Here is a 17,858-nt window from a genome sequence, read left to right as displayed (position 1 = left end):
AACAGAGCTGGAGCCTTCTCATGGGTCAGGCTCTCGCATTACAGAAAACAGAGCAGGAAGAGTGCTGCCTTGATTCTCCTCAGTACTCCCTCCTCAGTAAAACACAGCTTTTCAGTGAAATATTCCCCAGGAAAATCTGGCATCAAGCTCTAGTAGAAGCCAACATTCAATCAAAGAGAAAAAAAAGAGCATTGCTGTTTCTACAGAAAAAAATCTCAAAGTTGCTTTTAACTTTTTTGTGACTTTCAGGATATAAGTGCTTTTGAAGTACCTGTGATACTTTGTCATTTAACCTAACTTTGTAAGCTTCCCCTGTCTTAGAGATATGCTGGGAAATTTAGTTCATTAATGCTTTGTGATCTGTGGGTGGAAGGTGGTACCGAAATGCAAAGTATAGTTATTACAGCAGAGAAGGACAATACAAAGGATGGGGACTAGAGGCAAGAGACAGAGAAAGGTGGGAAGGAAAAACTTTAAAAGGGGATTTGTGGGAGAAAGACTGACTCAGACAAATTATCTAATTGATTGCATTGAAACAGGTGCCAAATACTGTTTTCAACATGTCACAAGGAGAGCTAACCATTTCAGAGGGTTACAAAGTAGCTGCCCCTGTGCCAGACTTTGCTGGCTTCTCCAGGTGTAGGAAATTCAGGTGATTAGAGCAGCTTGTCGGTCAATAAGGTAAGCCAGAGAGAGAGGGAGAAGAGCTAAGAGAACAGGAGGAGGCACTGAGATAAAACAAAGCTGGTTGATGCTGCAGAAGGAAGATAGCCTTGCTTTTTAGGGCTAGCAGTGTTGGCAACCCATTACAAGAAGTAGGGCGTGGGATCTACTTCTGATGGATTCTGTAATGGGGTGTAGCAACCACTGGTCTGAAGGGGAGTACAGAGAACCAGTTTATGCTGCCATCTGTTAAAGCCTGTGAACAAGAGGTGAATGAGAGAGCTGAAAAGCTGAGCCCAGGACAGTGGTGGTGATAGAAGTCAGATCCTTGAAATGAAAGAGCTGTGTTGGCAAACTTACAGTGGTGGATTTGTCCTGTGTTTGTTTGAGCATGGCTTATGCTTCAGATGGGATGGACCTCCTATGTGTTGGCCAGGAGGCCAAGTCACTTCAGAGATCTAGAAGATTGTCTGACAGTGACTAAATAGAATGAGGAAAATGGATGTGATGTTCAAAAGAAAATTGAGGGAGTGAATATGTACAAAGGCAGATGAGGTAGGTGTCCTATTATATAATGTGAATGTCTCTCCTAAAATGCACTGTGGTAGTGTTGCAGCCCTGCTGGAGTTCCCCCCTGCTGAATGCTCATCAGATAAGCTGTGGCCTGTATGCTTTGAGGTTTCCTTGAGCCTGAAAAGGCTCAGGGACAGCATCAGAGTAGTAAAAATTGCATGACCTGCCCCCCCAAGCTGATCAGGAACCCCTGGCTGCATTTAGGCTATGCACTCATAATGCATTTTAGTATGGTTACACATGGTATCTTATCTGGAATATGAAATCTGTATGGTCTATTCTCCCTCCCTCTAGATCAGTTGGTGAGAGAGCTTCCCATTGTCTCTATCAGCTAGTCTTAGCCAGCTTTGCCAGGTGTTCTGAGTTCCCCAGTGGATAATCTCTTAGTTACCAGCCAACCTGAATAGACTTCTTTTTTTTTTTTTTTTTAAACTTGGATAGTAGCCAACTCTTTGTGCAAGAGTGTTTCTAGGTAAATAAAGGAAAAGTTACTTCCCTCCCACCCACCCACCATTATTAGCTACTCCTGGAAATTTTGATCTGGCACATAGATAAGGACAAAAGTGAAGATCACAAGTTCCATATCCAAAATGCAGCTTGTAGACTGACAGCAATTTAAATAGTTCATGCTCTCAAACAGACTTTGTAAGTTGTATGTAGACAGATACCCTAAATCATCACCGCCAGTAAACTTGGACCTCTAGTTATCCTAAAGGAAAGCCTACAGCAGCTGTTAAACTTTGACCCCTCTTCATCCTGCTTTTATGTGCTTCGCAAATCCTTTTAATTTTCATTTACATTGCCAGACTAATGGTTCAAGGACTAGCCATCTTATCCTTCAATTTTCTCTTACTATTTTTTTGCCTTATTTTGTTGGTGTCTTACCATGAACACTACTCTGCTTTTGGAACTTTCCTTTCTAGCTTACCTACAGCTAAAATAACTTTGCTTTTCTGCTGATGCTGTCTTGATTGTCCAGGAGTTTTTACCAGGTTGTGCTCCATCAAATTCCAATTCTTTCTCCTCCCCATCAAGCTTCTGTGCAACTCTGCCCCTGCCTGCTCCCCAGCCATACATGATGATGACAAGCATGGCATAGGTGTCTAAATAGAGTGATTGGTGGATCTCATCTTCTTCTCCCTTTAGCATAACCCACACTCCACATTGCATAAGTTATAGGAAAAATTTTAAAAGTTCCACCCTGAAAGCATTTAACTCCCGTTGAACATAATGGAAATTGGAGAAGGTCAGTGTTCTAAGGAAAGTATTCAGTACTTTGTGTGTCCTTAATTGGGTGTGCATTCCACTGATGTCAGCGGTGGTAAGTGTGTGAAATGAGAGTGTATTTAACAGCAAAGACACGTATGAAAGATACTTGAGAAATGCAAAAAAGCAGTTCCAGTTAAAGCAAAGCTCCATGCACCGTGGTGTTGGCATGCTGACAATGAATCTCTGTATCAGTACCAGACAAGCTCAAGTTCCGGAGCAGCCTGAGGCCAGTTGAGGAGGAGGTTGAAATGTAGGACGTGTGAAGAGTCAGCACGATCCATGGAGATAATGGAGAATTTCATCTGACATATGAAATGATGTAGCCAGGAAAAGATAAGGCTCTTGCTGGGAGGGGAGACAATAATTGTTTTTAGCGTTACAGATAAGAGATTAGGCCTCCTGTCTGATCTGCTACATTGGGAACAGTAGCTTCCTGTACTCCTGCTAAATATTTAAATGAAAGAACATAACTGTCCACCCTCTGTCCATCTCTTGGAGATGACTGAGGTGGAGGGTAGGGGAGGATCAGGAACAGGACTGAATTTCCTTCTGGTTTATTTTAATGTTGAATTCAGAGGCATGTACACTGATTCTTCTGCTTCCTTCATCGTCTCCTCATAGACTGTTTAAGGGAGGAAAAAAATCCCTGTTGTAAAGTGTTCAGAGGCAAGGAACATCTTGGGGAATGCTTGTTCGACTTCTGTAGGGGTTCTTCATTATATGTTCAGGAGTAGCCTTCCATAGGGGTTTATGATTGTACTCCAAGGAGTGTCTGGTGGGCTATTCTTAAGCCTCTTATACACTAAGGTAGATGTGAAAGGAGACAAGAAGGCTGATTACAGTGTGTTCTCTCTGTATGATGTTTTTTGTAATAGTACTTCAGGGAAGAAACACAAACCTATTACCATGCTGGGTTCAGAAGCATTGTTGGCTCCCATTAAAGTTCCATTTGTGAGGTATACCAAGAGAGCTTGTGGGTATTAAATGAAAGCTAGTGGGTTTTTTTTTTTTTCTTTTTTCAGAGGAAGCAAGGTACAAAAGCTTTCGTATATTTTTACATTTTTCTGATGAGCGACCTGTACAGACCTGACACCATAGGATATATTATAGCCACGCTGTCCAGCAAGTCATGCACCAGCATAAATATATAAACGAAGCAGAGAATTGGACTGTCTTCTCTATGTGAGGTGGATTTATTTTTTTTTCTCCTGCTCCCCACAAACCTCCCCAACCCTTTGACCCCCCTCTGCAAGCCCCTTACACTTGTACTCTGGAAAAACAGTAGTAACTAACATTTGTGCCTTTGGCAATAAAACCACAGGCCTCCCAAACCCCAAATGGCAAAAAGACATTTCCATTCCAATCCCAGTTTTAAATTAAACTGTAATGAAAAATCAGCAGTGGCAGCTGGGACCAGAGACAGTGATTGTCTCTAGGAACAAAAAGGGAAAAAAGGAGAGAGAGGCTGCAAGGAAAGCTCAGTTTGGTAATAAAGCAGCTGGTAAACCTTCAAGTAAAAAGAAATTAGAAAAACAAATCTAGTAGAGAGATGAGCAAAGATGCCTCTTCTGCACAATCGCATAAAAAGGAGGGCTGCAAATCAGTCTCCACTTTATGAATGGGTACTGGAGGGGGAGGGGAAGATGTTAGCTAGTCCTGTGCTGACATCTGGAGGAGAAACTTGGGATTATTGGGTTGAACTCATCCCAGGTGTAACTCAATTGATTTCAGCTAAGGTTTGGGGGTCTACTCAATTCATGACTTCACAGATATTGGGGAACCACAAAATCCAGGATTGTCTGTGAAATCAATTTTAAAAAATAAAATAAAATGCTGCCTCCTTAGTGAGATCCAGTGGTCCTTTATGCCATGACCTGGCTTTGCAGCCCACCCCCAGGGTGGAGGGTAGGAGGGGGGAGAAGGAAGGCACCAGCTGGTAGGGCTTCACAAAGGGGAGCAGAAAAGATGGTGACTGTCCCCTCATCCCTCCCCTCACTGGGTCCTCTCTGCCAATAAGCGCTGAGGGGTGGGGCTGCATAAAGGGCAGCCAATAGACAAGGTGGTGCCCCCCTTTGTCCCTCCTCCCCCACTGGGGCCTCTCCACCAGTCAGTGCTGAGGGGTGGGGCTGGTGGAGCACATCTGGGAAATACCTGTGCAATTTGCTTTTTTTGCCACAACCAGCCCACAAAAATTGTTTAGTCTCATCACAATTTAAATAGGTCCCTATTAATGTTAAAGATGGAGTTGGGCCACTGTGTATGTATTAGAACTGAAGTCATTCATAGTCAGGATGGATGACCAAGCAATATGGATGGGAGATGAGGGGGAGAAATAGGTACTCTATCCTAGTGATTCTCAACCCATTTTGTACCAGGACCCATTTGTAAACATGGATGGCTAGTCCCAACCCAGTGCCCCTCACTCCTGACCTGCTAGCCCCTGCCTGCAGGCCCCAGCCCCCCCAATGTGTGGGGCAGGGGGATCCCCAAGCAGCCCCTTGCCAACTCGAACTCTGCCAGCCTACAAGGGAAAAGCCACAGTTTCCCACGTTTTTCTCTTTAAAAGGAGGATCCATTTTTAAAGTTTGTTGATCCAGTTTTAAATTTGTTCACAACCCTTTCATATATTCTTGTGGCCTACTTTTGGGTCATGACCACAGGTTGCAAAGTGCTCTCTATCCCATCCGCATTCTTCTAGCAAATTCAAACTGCCCAAAAAATATGGGCAGAATAAAGAAGTAGAGTTTGTCAGGAAAAAAAAAGCAGTTTTTAATAGGAAAAGCTGAAAAAAATCAACTGAAAAACAAGTTTATGATAAAAAAATCTTTTTTTTTTATTCTGCTTTTTTTTTTTCAAGAAGTCAGAGTTTTTTCTGCCAAAAGCAGATGTTTTTCGTGAGAAGGTTATTTTTGCAGAAATCATTTTAAACTTTAGAACAAAACTTTCCTACTTGCCCAATCAGAAGTTAAACAAAGATTGTCCAACTGTGGCAGTGAGAGCTGGGTCTATGTGAGATTTGTTTGTTTTTTATTGCTATGTTGATTCAGTAAAAAGAAGCACTTTTGCTTTGTTCTTCTCTCTTCTTGCCATACTTAAATATAAGTTATAAAACTAAAATGATCTACTTAATCCTCTTCTTTACACAATATCCTGTATTTTTTTAGCTACTAGGTTGTTATGTATACTTCAGATTTTTCTTTTTTTCTGACACTATCACTTTTTAATTATGTTACACTAGCATCTAAATGTGATTAAGGCACTGTTGTGCTAAGGGATAACAGAAGGCATCTACACGTGCAATTAGTGTGCCTGAATAGAATCTGGCACAGTTCATGCTGTAGTTTATTACTCCCAGGCACAATGTTATGCATGCATCTAGGACCAGAGCACATTGAGCCAAGGCAGTGAAGCCCTGGCTGGCAGGGGCCCTGGGGGGGGGTCAAACTTAGGATATGAAATTCTCAGTGCGAGTTAGGTATCTAACTAGGTTTGAATATCTTGGCTGAAGTCTGTATTAGGCACTTAAAGAACTGGCCAAGTTTTTGAAAGGGCTAAGTAGCAAACAGTTTTCTTTGATGTCAGAAGAAATCCTGCTTGGTTGGCATATCTGAAAACTAGAACAGTTATATCATTTTCCAAATAAGGGCTCAGGCATCCACTGAAAATCTGCAGCCTCTCTGTGTCTCAGTTATGTTAGACTGTCAGTAGTTTGTTTTTTCCATACATAAAACCTATTTGAATGCATTTGACTCACTACTGTATATAGATTTTTTGTTCCACATTTTTGTGATTATTGCCTTGGGAAATCTGAGGAGTATGTGTGATTATCAAAAGAGCCTAAGGGAGCTAGGTGCCAAACCTCTATTGAAATTTAATGGACCTAACTCCCTTAAAGTGCTTTAAAAATTCCAGAGCAAAGGGAAGCGTCACAAAAGAGAGGCATTAAGGCCAGGAATTTCAAAAGCGCCTCAGTATCAAGAAAACAGGATTTGTGCTATCTAAATTTCTTAAATACTTTTGAAAATCCCACCTGGATAAGATACAATATCAGGCATAGGCTATATGCTAGATTTAAGGGGAGCTTTGTATGTGACACATCTCTGCTCTTCTTTTACCCGCCCTCCAGCACCAGTCATGCATATGTTGATACAGTTGTTTAATGGTTCTGGGGGAAAATTCCTTTACATGATGCTCTGAGCACCAATCATCTTTCTATTTGGTTGACAGGTATATAAGGCAGATGTCCTATTTAGCCAGAGGTGAACTTCTCATTGTTCAGCAATTGAGATTGGATGAACACCCAGGAATTCAAATGCTTATGTAAACATTATCCAAATGATCCAAAGAGTTTTTGCTGGCCAAATGGAGTAGGCTTCCTATAGAAACATGCTCCCTGGATTTCCAATAACAAGACTTGCAATTTCTAAACTTCAAAACAAGCTTGATTCTGATTGTCTTTTCCTTTACCCAAACCAGTTGTGTTGTTCCTAATTTTATTGTCTAGCTTTCAGGTTTTTAAATGATTCAGTCATGAACAGAGCTATATTTCACAGCTGGGTTCCCCCCCCTCCTTTTTTTTTTTTTTTTAAAATACAAAGCATGTTGTGATATTTGCATGATAATGTGCTTTATAAGTTGCTGCAGGATTGGATTGGGTCCTTTTGTGTGTACAGTTGTTTGTTGCCTTTCACTATTGTTTACTGGCTAATGGCCAAATCCTGAAAGCTATCGTATGCCAGCAGTTTCTATTGACTCTAAGACAATACTAGGAGCCAGTGGGAGTTGTCTATGGCTGTGTGCATCTGGGGGCAAAACTTAACACTCAATCAGTGACTTGCTAATGCTATACAAAGGTTAAAGTAAAGTACCATATTTCCTCACATACAGCACACCCCAGGAGTAGAATATACAATATGTTTTTGAAAGGCCGAATGAAGAAAAACAATTTTTCCAGTTATGGCTGCATAGAGCAGGGACAGGGCCTAACCTTCAGCTGATTCACTCCTTTCCTGCATAACTACAGCAGACTGGTCTCTATGGGAGGGTCTGTGGTTTTGAAATGAGTTAATCTCAAAGGCTGTGAAATAGAGAGGGAGGGACCAGGAGAAGCTAGCTGACAGCTAAATTGCCCCAAAAATTGAGTTTGGTTAGTGGAACATCAAGACCATTAAAAAGAGCAGACAATTATTAACAACTTTGGAGTGAAGAATAATGAGCCATTAAGTGTAAGGAATTGGGTCATAGGTAGTCTGGCTTAATGGTTAGGCCATTGAGGGAGAGCAGGGACCAGGGGTCTTCCCTTAGCTTCATAAATGTTTAGCTGAGCCAGGGTCTGAGAGCCAAATTACCTGGTCCAGAAGGAAATCCAGGGGCACAATCCAAAACACAGGCCAAGGGCTAAAATTAGATGCCCAGTTACCAAGTACAAGGGATACAACCATAGGTCAAAGTTCTTGAATAGAGCCAAACTGGAATCAGGAACCAGGAGGATTTCCAAAGCAGGCTGGGGGCAGAAATGTTGAAAGTTAGCTGCCACGGCCAAGGCTAAATGGGTAGATGGTGCTCTCAGCAGCCAGTAGGGAGCCTAGCTAATTTATTAGCTGAGTCAGTGCTTTTCAGCCAGAGACTCAAGGCAGGTGTGGCTGCCTAGGTAATTAACCCAGACTAGGCTGCCTGATTAGGGTCCCTGCCTGATTAGCTGTCCCTGTTCCATGCAGCTGGGGAGTATATAAACTCCTTCAGCTTGCCTGAATACTAATACAAGAGCTGCTGGACTGTGGAGCAGGAATCAAAACAGGATGCTTCTTCCCTGGGTAGAAAATCAACCTCCCTGCTTAATACATGCGCTCCAATTTAGAGGGGCTGATTTTGGAGGAAAAGATGTGTGTTGTATGTGAGAAAATGTAGTACTGAGAAATCAAAATAAACTCACTCAAGTAGTTTACACTGATACAATCTACTGTGCTACTCTTAGTGAACTTCCTCCTTTCAAACAGTTACATGATAGGTTATGTTTCAACCAACTTGGAGAAACCACAACTGATTCCTTGTAATTATTTTCTATTGTATAACCTTCTATTTGAATATGAGACTTCTGTGAAATGTTTTTGAAGGGTTTACAAATGATATGGTCCTGAATCGTATCAAAGAAGTTTCAAATTTTTCCTCTGGAGTCATTTAAATTATAGGGGGCCATATCTGAGGGCACGTTACTTGAAAGATCAAGTGGATACAGCCTTTTATGCTATGGAGACAATTTAGTCCATAGACAAACATCTTCCTTTCTTTTCATCTCTTTGCAAGGGCTCAGACAATAGTGCTGCTCTGAACTAGAGGTATACGAAATAGTACTATACATGGACCTGATCTTGTTTCTATTCCAGTGGATTTCACTGAAAGCAGGTTCATGTCCCAAACATGAACATCAGGGCTAGGGGCAGACGTTCAAAAAGCCTGAGCCTGAATTGATTCAATCTTTGTAGGTTAGTCTAATCTGGCTAGGCTAAACCAGTTTGTAACTGTACAGACATCCCAGAAATGCAGGCGCATGCAGGCGTGGCTCAAGCTAGAAGCCAGGGGGCACTAGAGCTGCCCACCCTTCCGTTTCACAGTGCTGAGCTGGGGGGCTTGGCCAGGCTCTGGCATGAGGTTCTGATTAGGGAGGGGTTCCCCCCTGCCCCCTGAGCAACCCAGCAGGCAGTTTCTTACTCAGTGTTTATCATCGTTACCAGCTACCTGTTGATTAGCTCCAAAAAATCCTAAGCGGACACAGTCCTGTCTGCCTTTGTCTGGTCTCCCACAGCACGGACAGAGCCAGTGTATGGTATGTTAACTAATGCTGAGAGGTATCTGTGTAAGGCAGAGAGGAGGGGGGGAATCCCTGCTTTACAGGGAGTGGTGGTGGGGGTGGGAGAGAGCAGGGGAAAACCAGAGCCCAGCCCAGAGAGCATGCCGGGATGCTGGGGAAGTCTGGTTTAATTTAAACCAGGAAAGGGTCTGGGACAGACATCGCAAAAACCGGTTTGACCCAAATCAGTTAAGTCTGATACTACATTCAGCCAGTTTTTTCAAACTGGTTTATGTGCACTGAACTTATGTTCTGTTACAGGTTTAAACCAGTTTCTGATCACTTAAATCAGTTTATGTGTAATGTCTGTCCCTAGCCCAGAAATAACTCACAATGCCCCTGTTTGATGGTGAGTATTGCAACTGAAGTGGGGTAGAAGGGTTGTCATCACACGGTAGTAGGGGCTTGAAAGGTCATTAGAACTCCAGAGTTCCTGACTCTCTGGGAGTCCTGTCTCCTGCTTTAACCTGTCATAAATCTGCAGCTGAAATTTGGCTAAAAATATTAGGGTTGGGGCATTAGAATTTCTGATTAAAAAAGAGACTTTTTGCAGTGAGTGGGGAAGCAGATGCTTTCCACCAAATTGTTAATTTAATTTTTAACTTAAAATGGAATATCTTCAGGCAGCTCTCAAGGTCGTGGTTGGTGTAGGACCGACCTAGAATTAAGAAGCTTTAACTGCCTAGTTTCTGGACATTGCCCCATTCACCTGTGAAGTACTGCAGTGAAGAAGTAAACCAGTTATCTTGTCATCAGGTGTAGGAATAAGATAGAAGTTCTTAGAAGGTCAGCAATTATTACATGCTTTTGCAAATCTAGTAGATACTGGATGCCAGCTTTATACCTTTAGGCCCAGTTTAGGAATAGGATTATTTGAGAATTTAAAATACCACATATGAAGTCTATTAGAAATGCTTTAAAAGCATCTTTGCCCTTTTCTTTCCTCAAGTTTTGTAAGACTCCAGGGCAGCAGACCAGACATGGGTGGTTCATCTCTACAGGAAGTTGTTTGTTAAAAGGATAGAAAGTAAGGACTTTCTTATTTCTGTCACTGCTTAATACTCCTACTGCTGAGCAGCTGTCACCTGAATATAGCATGATGGTCAATAGCCAACTCAAGTAGATTATTGCATCTGTCAAATTAATACCCCCTATGCAGAAAATGGAAGTGAAAATAAGTAATCATTATTGGTAATGGGTTCAAAATTATGGCAGTTGGTGTATTTAGATCTCAGTTTCCCACACCATAGAACAGTGATGATAATATTTTTATTATATCACAAAAGAATGTAAAAAATATTTAGTTCCTTAAGGTTTACAAAATACTTTGAGATTTTTGAGTAAGAATTGTTGTACAAGTACAAAGTGTTGATATTTCAGTTAACCTAGCGTAGCAGGTTCCCTGTGAGATTATATGTTAATTGCTGTATAAAAATCAAAATCCATTCCACTTAAAACCTCTATCACACACTTCCTTTTCAAGAAATTCATGTCCTTTCTTTCTTTTTCTAAAATAATTTAAAGGTGGCAACAACAGGAAAAGTTCACCATTTTTCACCCTATTTTGTAGAAATTCAAAGCATGTCTCAGCCTTTACTATTCTTGATCTTCTGTTTCACAAGTCATTTCAAGTTCATATCAAAAGATAACTTGATGGTAGCTTTTCTAAAGCTTTACTTAAAATGCATGTGCTTCACTTTTATTGGACTAATGGTCGTCTTCTATCCATTTTCTATATGGAGGGTGTTAATTTGGCAGAAGCAGAAATCTGCTTGTGAAAAGAAAGGGTTATTTGATATTAACTTGGAGAATGATTAATCAAAGATAAAATGGTCCTACAGTAATAATCAAGGGATGAAGTTATTAGCAGGGCTTAACAGAGAAGCAAGCTTTGCTTTAGAATTATACTAGGGTTACAAGTAAATAGAGGAAGTTTAGAAGTTTTCAGCTCGTTACCCTTAGATTCTGCCAACATCACGGAAACTAAAAATTAACAGGGTAGGATTCCTGGGTGTGAATTTGTGTAGATTTCAGCATTCTTGGTTAATATTTAGTATTTGTTGAGCACCATGAGAATGCTTGCCTCTGCACAGTAAATAGAGATTAATTCAACAAGCTTATTTAGAGTAAAATACAGCAATAGTCAGAAAGGTTGCAGGTGTCATAGGCTCTGCTCTTATGGAGCATTATTTTTTCTAAATTGACTTTGCAGAAAAAACATGTTTTAAGGAGAGATTAGAACGGTGAAGGTAAGATATGGGGACATAAGAAACAATAAGGCACAGGCGATAGCTCAAAGATGACAGCAGGATATGGATGAGAGGATTGGGGTGAGACAAAGGAAGAGACCCTGAGAAGCAACAGTTCTTCAGGAATATAAGTTTGAACTTTTCTGGCATTACCATATTTACCCAAATACAAGATGACTCTGAATGCAAGATGACCCCCCAGAATTAGAATTATTCTACACGTGGAAAAGATATACATTTATTATAATTTTCCACATATGGAATCTAATTATTGGAGGGTCATCTTAAATTCACCCCACCCCTCACTACTGCAGGTGGTGGGGGGAGAGGTGGTAAGAGGCAGTAATGGGGCAGACAATGGGGCAGGTAGGAAAGCACATGGTAGGGCAGGCAGGGGGACAGTAATGGGGTACAGAGTGAGGGTCAGGTGGCAGGGGGCAGGCAGTGTGGAGACAGTGGGGTAGACAGTGAGAGAGGGGCAGGCAGCTTGTCACTGGGGCTTCCTTCCCCCTCCCACAGCATCAGGCTGCCCCAATTTCCCTTTCCCCTGTTCCCTCCTCCTCCCCCACAAGGCTGAATCTGACCCTACCACCTGCTCCTTTACCCCGCCCGCCTCAACCTTACGTTTGCTCTGCACTGGTAGACTCTGTCTGTGCTGCAGCCTGGGGCAGGGAGCTTGGCTCCAGTCTGGCCTCATAGCAGCAGCGCAGAGCCAACACTGCTGCTCCAGCTGGCCCTGTAGCAGCAGAGGCAGAGGGGGAGAAAGAGGGAGAAGCCGGGGGGGCAGAGAGAAACTGGGGGCTATGGAGGAGGTGTGGTGGGGCAGACAGAGGCAATGGGGTGGCAGGCTCCGGCTGGCTCTAGCCCCAACCCCGGATTGGGGCCAAAACCACGCAGATTCCTGTCCCCCACTGTCTGTTAAATGGTAGGGGAGGTGGGGGGGCACACCTCATCTTCTAATCGAGTGTGCAAGGAGTTAAGCACTCTTAGGTTCTCTTGCAGAAATGAGCCAGAATGAGTAGTCACAAAAGGTATAACGTGGCAGCCAGGCTCCTGGGACAGTAGGATGCATGGAGGCAGTGATGACATACGCCTGCCATCTTACTACTAGTGCGACTGTGTGGCTGCGGCAACCATAATTGATAGAAGGCTGGGGCTAACGGGGCTTAACCCCACCAAACTAATTTTGTGGTGGCAGCGCCCCTGCCATGCTCTGCTGCTGCAGCACTGCACCCAGTGTCCTCACCACATGCTCTACCACCACCACCACATGTAAGGCACCCGTGCACCAGCCCCTGCAATGGCCTGTGGGAGGGAGGGACAGGGGTCAGGTGGGCATGCCCCACACTGCCCAGCCCCGCCAGATAATATTTTCTCCTGCTGCTTATGGCAGAAACAGGTGTTCATTTTTATCCCCTCCCCACCATCACTTCCTGGTTAGCACCCATGGCTAGTTACATTACTAGACTTTTCAGGCAGTAATTTGTGTATAGTTTTTGTTAACCCCTTCTCCCATTTCTTAGTTAATATTTGCTTACATAAAATTAATTCACGAACTGGTTTATCTAATTGTCCACTAGCCATGTTGGCTGCTTGCAGACATTTAAAAAAACAAACAAATGACACTTTAAACTCTACATGCTCCTGCACCGAGCCCACTGCATGCCCAGAAGAGGCAGAACATTAGTTGGGCCCCACTTGCCCAACATCTGTATATATCGTGTGCTTTAGTGGGGCTTTTTTGGTGCTTTTACCTAATAGCTGATTGAATCAGTTTATTAGTTAAAAGCTCCAAAAAGCCCTGCTGGAGTGCCTGCTCTCTCTGGATCCAATTTCAGATTCAGGATCTTGGTGGATAAGCAGTGAGCTACAAAATAGTATGAATTAGTAAGATGTTAATTCAGACATCAGATGCATTGCACTTGCAAGGAAAAGGCCAAATGCTTCCAACCACCAAAGAATCCCCTTTACCATATATTAAATACAAAGCAAATTGCATTTATGATAAATAATTCCTAACAAACAGTATTTGTTCTGTCTATTTTTAGCTTTGCCCCTTGTTTAAATCTTGCTTAAAGCTGTGATTAAGACAGACAGCAAGAACTTTATCATTCTTTGATAAGGCTGTTTTTGTTAGCACACTCTCCTTTGTCATCAGCATTTAAAGGAAAAAGCTGAAGAATGTTCACGGGGAAGTAACTTAAATGCATTTTAAAAAATAAATAGAATGATTGGAATTAGCTGTCTTTTTATTTTTTCCAGCTCTAAGAATAATTTTGGGTGGTTCCAACACTAAGAAAATGTCATTTAGGAGTCTCCCTTCACAACAAAAATGATTCACTCAAAGCAGAGGGAAACAAAGAAGTTTTGCCTGATTTCAAATGGGTTGAAATTATACTGAGAACCCAAACTGTTTGAAGGTGTGTGCTCTATTTACCAATGTTCCTCTGCCTCTTGACCTGATTCAGTGAGATGTGCAGCCCCCTATTGGTGTCAATGGGCACGTCTACACATTCATTAATGTGCAGTAGTTAATCCATTTCATGGATTTCATAGATTTTCAGGGTTGGAAGGGACTTCAGTAGATCATCAAATCCAACCCTGGAGTCAGATGAACCCAGCCAGGTATATGTCCAGTCTCCTTTTAAAGACCTCCAAGGTAGGGGAGAGCACCACCTCACTTGGAAGCCCATTCCAGATTCTGGTAACCCTTACCGTAAGTTCTTCCTTGTGTCTAGTCTAAATCTGCTCTGTCACTTTGCAGCTGTTGTTTCTAGTTACTCCAAGGGACACCTTGGTAAACAGAGTATCTCCTGATTCTAGCTCCCCCCCCCCCCCCGACAATTTTTTGTAGATGGCCACCAGATCGCCTCTCAGCCTTTTCTTATGGAGGCTGAAAAGATCCAAGTCCTTCAACCTCTCCTCATAGGATTTATCCTGTAGGCCCCTAACCATACAAGTGGCCATCCTTTGGACCCTCTCAAGGTTATCCACATCCCTCTTGATGTGCGGTGCCCAAAATAATGCAGAGCTGCAGCCTTACCAGTGCCGCATAGAGGGGAAGTATCACCTCTTTAGACCTGTTCGTGATATACTTGGTAATGCATGATAGAGTACAGCTAGCTCAATTGATCACTTCATCACCTTGTCAGCTTATGTTCATCTTTGAGTCAACTACGACTCCGAGATCCCTTTTTGCTTCTGTGTTGCTTAGAAAGTCATCTCCCAATCTGCATGTGTTGGTGATTCCTTCTCCTTAGGTATGGTACTCTGCACTTATCCTTGTTAAAGTGCATCCTATTTTGTTCTGCTCACTTTTCCAGCCTGTCCAAATCCACCTGAATCTGTTCTTTGCCTTCCAGCATGTCTATTTTACCCCACAATTTGATGTCATCTGTGAATTTGGACACTGTGTTCACCACACCCTCATCCAAATCACTGATAAAGATGTTGAACAGCATTGGCCCGAGGACCAAGCCTTGGGGGATACCACTGCCCACATCTTTTCAGGTTGAAAGCAACCCATCCACCACCACTCTTTGGGTGCATCCCATTAACCAATTTGCCACCCACCTGACTGTAATCGTTTAAGTCATAGCCTCTCAGTTTTTTTATAAGAATGGGATTTGATACTATATCAAAGGCTTTTTAAAAACCCAAGTATATGGATTTAGTTTAGTACTAGTTTAATGAAGTACTAACTAAATGTGCAGTAACTACTGTTACTGTACAGTAGCACTGATGCACATTTTTTTTGTGATGCTTAATGCACAATAGCCTAATAACACTGTACAGTAGCTTATTAGCATGGTTTTTGACTGGCACGCTGCTCCTCGGTGTTATTAGGATACTGCACAGTAAGCATTTCATGTAGATGTGCCCAGTGAGAATCAAGAGCTCCTCTTACCCCTACTCCCTCAGGCTCTTGCCAGCTTTGGCCTAAAAACAACAACCATGGGCAATGTCCTTCTTCATACAGGAGAGTAAACAGCTGTCCCCTTCTTTCCCTTGTCAGAGAGGGATAAGGGTTGAGGATTGCTCTGTTCTTGATTCCAGTAGTAGAAAAATGTGATGCTAGTGTCCTCTGCACTGCTGGCTCTGTCTGCATTCCCCTTTTTCCTTGAACTCCAAAACTGCACCACATAACCCCAGACTTTTGCCATTGACATCTTGTGAGAGACATCCTCCTCCCATTGTCCTATGGGAGTATTCCCTCTCCCCGGAAGGCTGGTAAACACTGTTCCCACCATTCAGAAGTGATTCCGGAGGCGTATAGGCAGCATCTGGGAGGATACTCTTCCTGGCCCTGCAGTGCTGACTTGTTAACCATGGCATACTAGGTTAAGGGGTCCCTTGAGCAGGCCCACTACACCATCTGCCTAGGACCAGAGAAACACTCCATGGTCAGGGCACCTTTTGCCTGTAGGCATGACTTGGTTGGCGGTCCTGTGTTAGTCTGGTGTACTCTAGGCAAGGACCCGCATACTTGGGTAAGCTGGACTTAAACTGCTTGAATATGTTGTCTAAATTTTGGAACAACTTCAAATGAATTGAAGAAAATACAGTTCAGCTATGGACATTGCTAGTACATTTAGTTATTTGACTATTGAGTTGTTTGTATTATGCCCTCAAGTATTGTTTGTTCCATTTACAAATGTCCTGCTGAAGCAGGAAAGTGAACAGCTGGAAATCTGGGAAATGGGCAAGGGGGCAATTGAAGATTTTGGTGTCCAGGAAGTCAAGGGAAGTGATTTTAAGATGAGTCTTTTGGAAGGATGTGCTTGCTCTTTCCTTCTCATTTTTGGAAAGAGGTGAATGTAACATGACATTTTGGGGTTGTGGGGAACAGGGAGTTTAATTCCTAGTTCTTCATGTTCCTCTCAAATAACTTGTGATAGCAAACAGTTAGCCATGCCACTAGTGCTTCTACAGGAATGGAGGTTGATCTGGCAATACAGAAGGCAGGACATAGGAGTAAGGATGTCTTTGGTCTACTCCAAATCTGGAACACTCTTCCTGGGTGGCTTGAGTGATAAGTCATTCAAGGCCTGATTTTTGAAAACTGCAAGAAGTTATGTTCTTAAATCACACATATGGTTACAGCAATCAAGTTTCTGCACACAAATGGCCAGTTCCATCATTGCTGTCTATTTACATATGCAAATATCTCATTTGTGCCTGCAATAACAGCTTGTTTCCATGCAATTATGCATACACATAGTTTTGAAACCCAGACCCTTTAAAACAAAATCTCTCTGCACCCCACCCCCCTACTCAGTTTCTCATTAAAATATAGAGATACTACCCTCCTACCTTACAGGGATGTCATGAGGCTTAATTCATTAATATTTGTACATTATCTTTAGATGTTCAAGGGAAAGTGCTATCAGACACGCACAGAGTGTTGTTATGACATATCCCAAGTAAAAGTAGCACTATCTGAGTATGTGATGTACTTGAAAAGGCTGTTACTGTTATAATGCCATCAGCCAGGATAGCTGTGAAAAATTTGTTTTTATGTCTCTGCCTTTAATTTCATCATGATTTTTTTTTAATTCCCAGAAAGTGTTACAGCTGCTCCAGCATTAGCAGCCTTGAAATAGAAATGTTATTTAGCAAGATACAGCTGCAAAGGGGAAAAAAAAAGATCTGAATTGATTAATCCACCAAGATGGTTATTCGTGTTTTAAATTCATGTTGTTTAACTCAAATATGTTTGCCTCCCAGCCATTTTTAGTAATGTTTTCCTAAAATGGCAACAATTTTCAAGATCTACATAAAAAATGAACACTGCCCAAGCAGCTCAACACCTCCTGCTGCTTGTTGGCTTCTACTTGTTTCAGTGTCACAAGCTAAGCTTTTTGAGATTGATCCCCTGGGGCTCTTTATCCAGTATTCTGTATATAAGTACTCCCAGCCTTAGGTTCTTCTACCATCTTTGATCATGTCATTGTGACATTGGCCCTTGCCATGAACCAGGAACTTCATACCAACATTAGTACAGTGTAGAAGAAAATAAAGTGTAGTTGAGCATATAAAGGTATATAAACCTTGGGAGAGCAATAAAAATAATTCAGAAGTTCAGCTCCAACTCTGCCATTAGAGAGAGTATATTCCTGCTCCCTTTTCCTTTATGGTATTGGAAAGACATTGTTGCACCATGGACCTGAGAGCCTGAGTTCTGTGGCCAGTCTCCATGTTTGAATTCATGCATCCCACTCCTATTGATTTCAAGTGGTCCTCAGATAAGGATAAAG

General features: G+C 42.3%; 1 long non-coding RNA gene across 1 annotated transcript; it reads left to right on the top strand.

Moving 5' to 3' along the window:
* The first annotated feature begins 632 nt into the window (after window positions 1–632).
* Window positions 633–8,689, top strand: LOC132250356 (uncharacterized). The gene is made up of 3 exons (XR_009462031.1): window positions 633–1,218; window positions 3,528–3,692; window positions 6,733–8,689. It is a non-coding gene; the product is annotated as an uncharacterized LOC132250356 (long non-coding RNA).
* The last annotated feature ends 9,169 nt before the right edge of the window (window positions 8,690–17,858 follow it).

Source organism: Alligator mississippiensis, chromosome 4 (genome assembly GCF_030867095.1).
Source record: "Alligator mississippiensis isolate rAllMis1 chromosome 4, rAllMis1, whole genome shotgun sequence".
Classification (NCBI taxonomy): Eukaryota; Metazoa; Chordata; order Crocodylia; family Alligatoridae; genus Alligator; species Alligator mississippiensis.
This window is presented reverse-complemented; position numbering and strand designations above follow the sequence as displayed.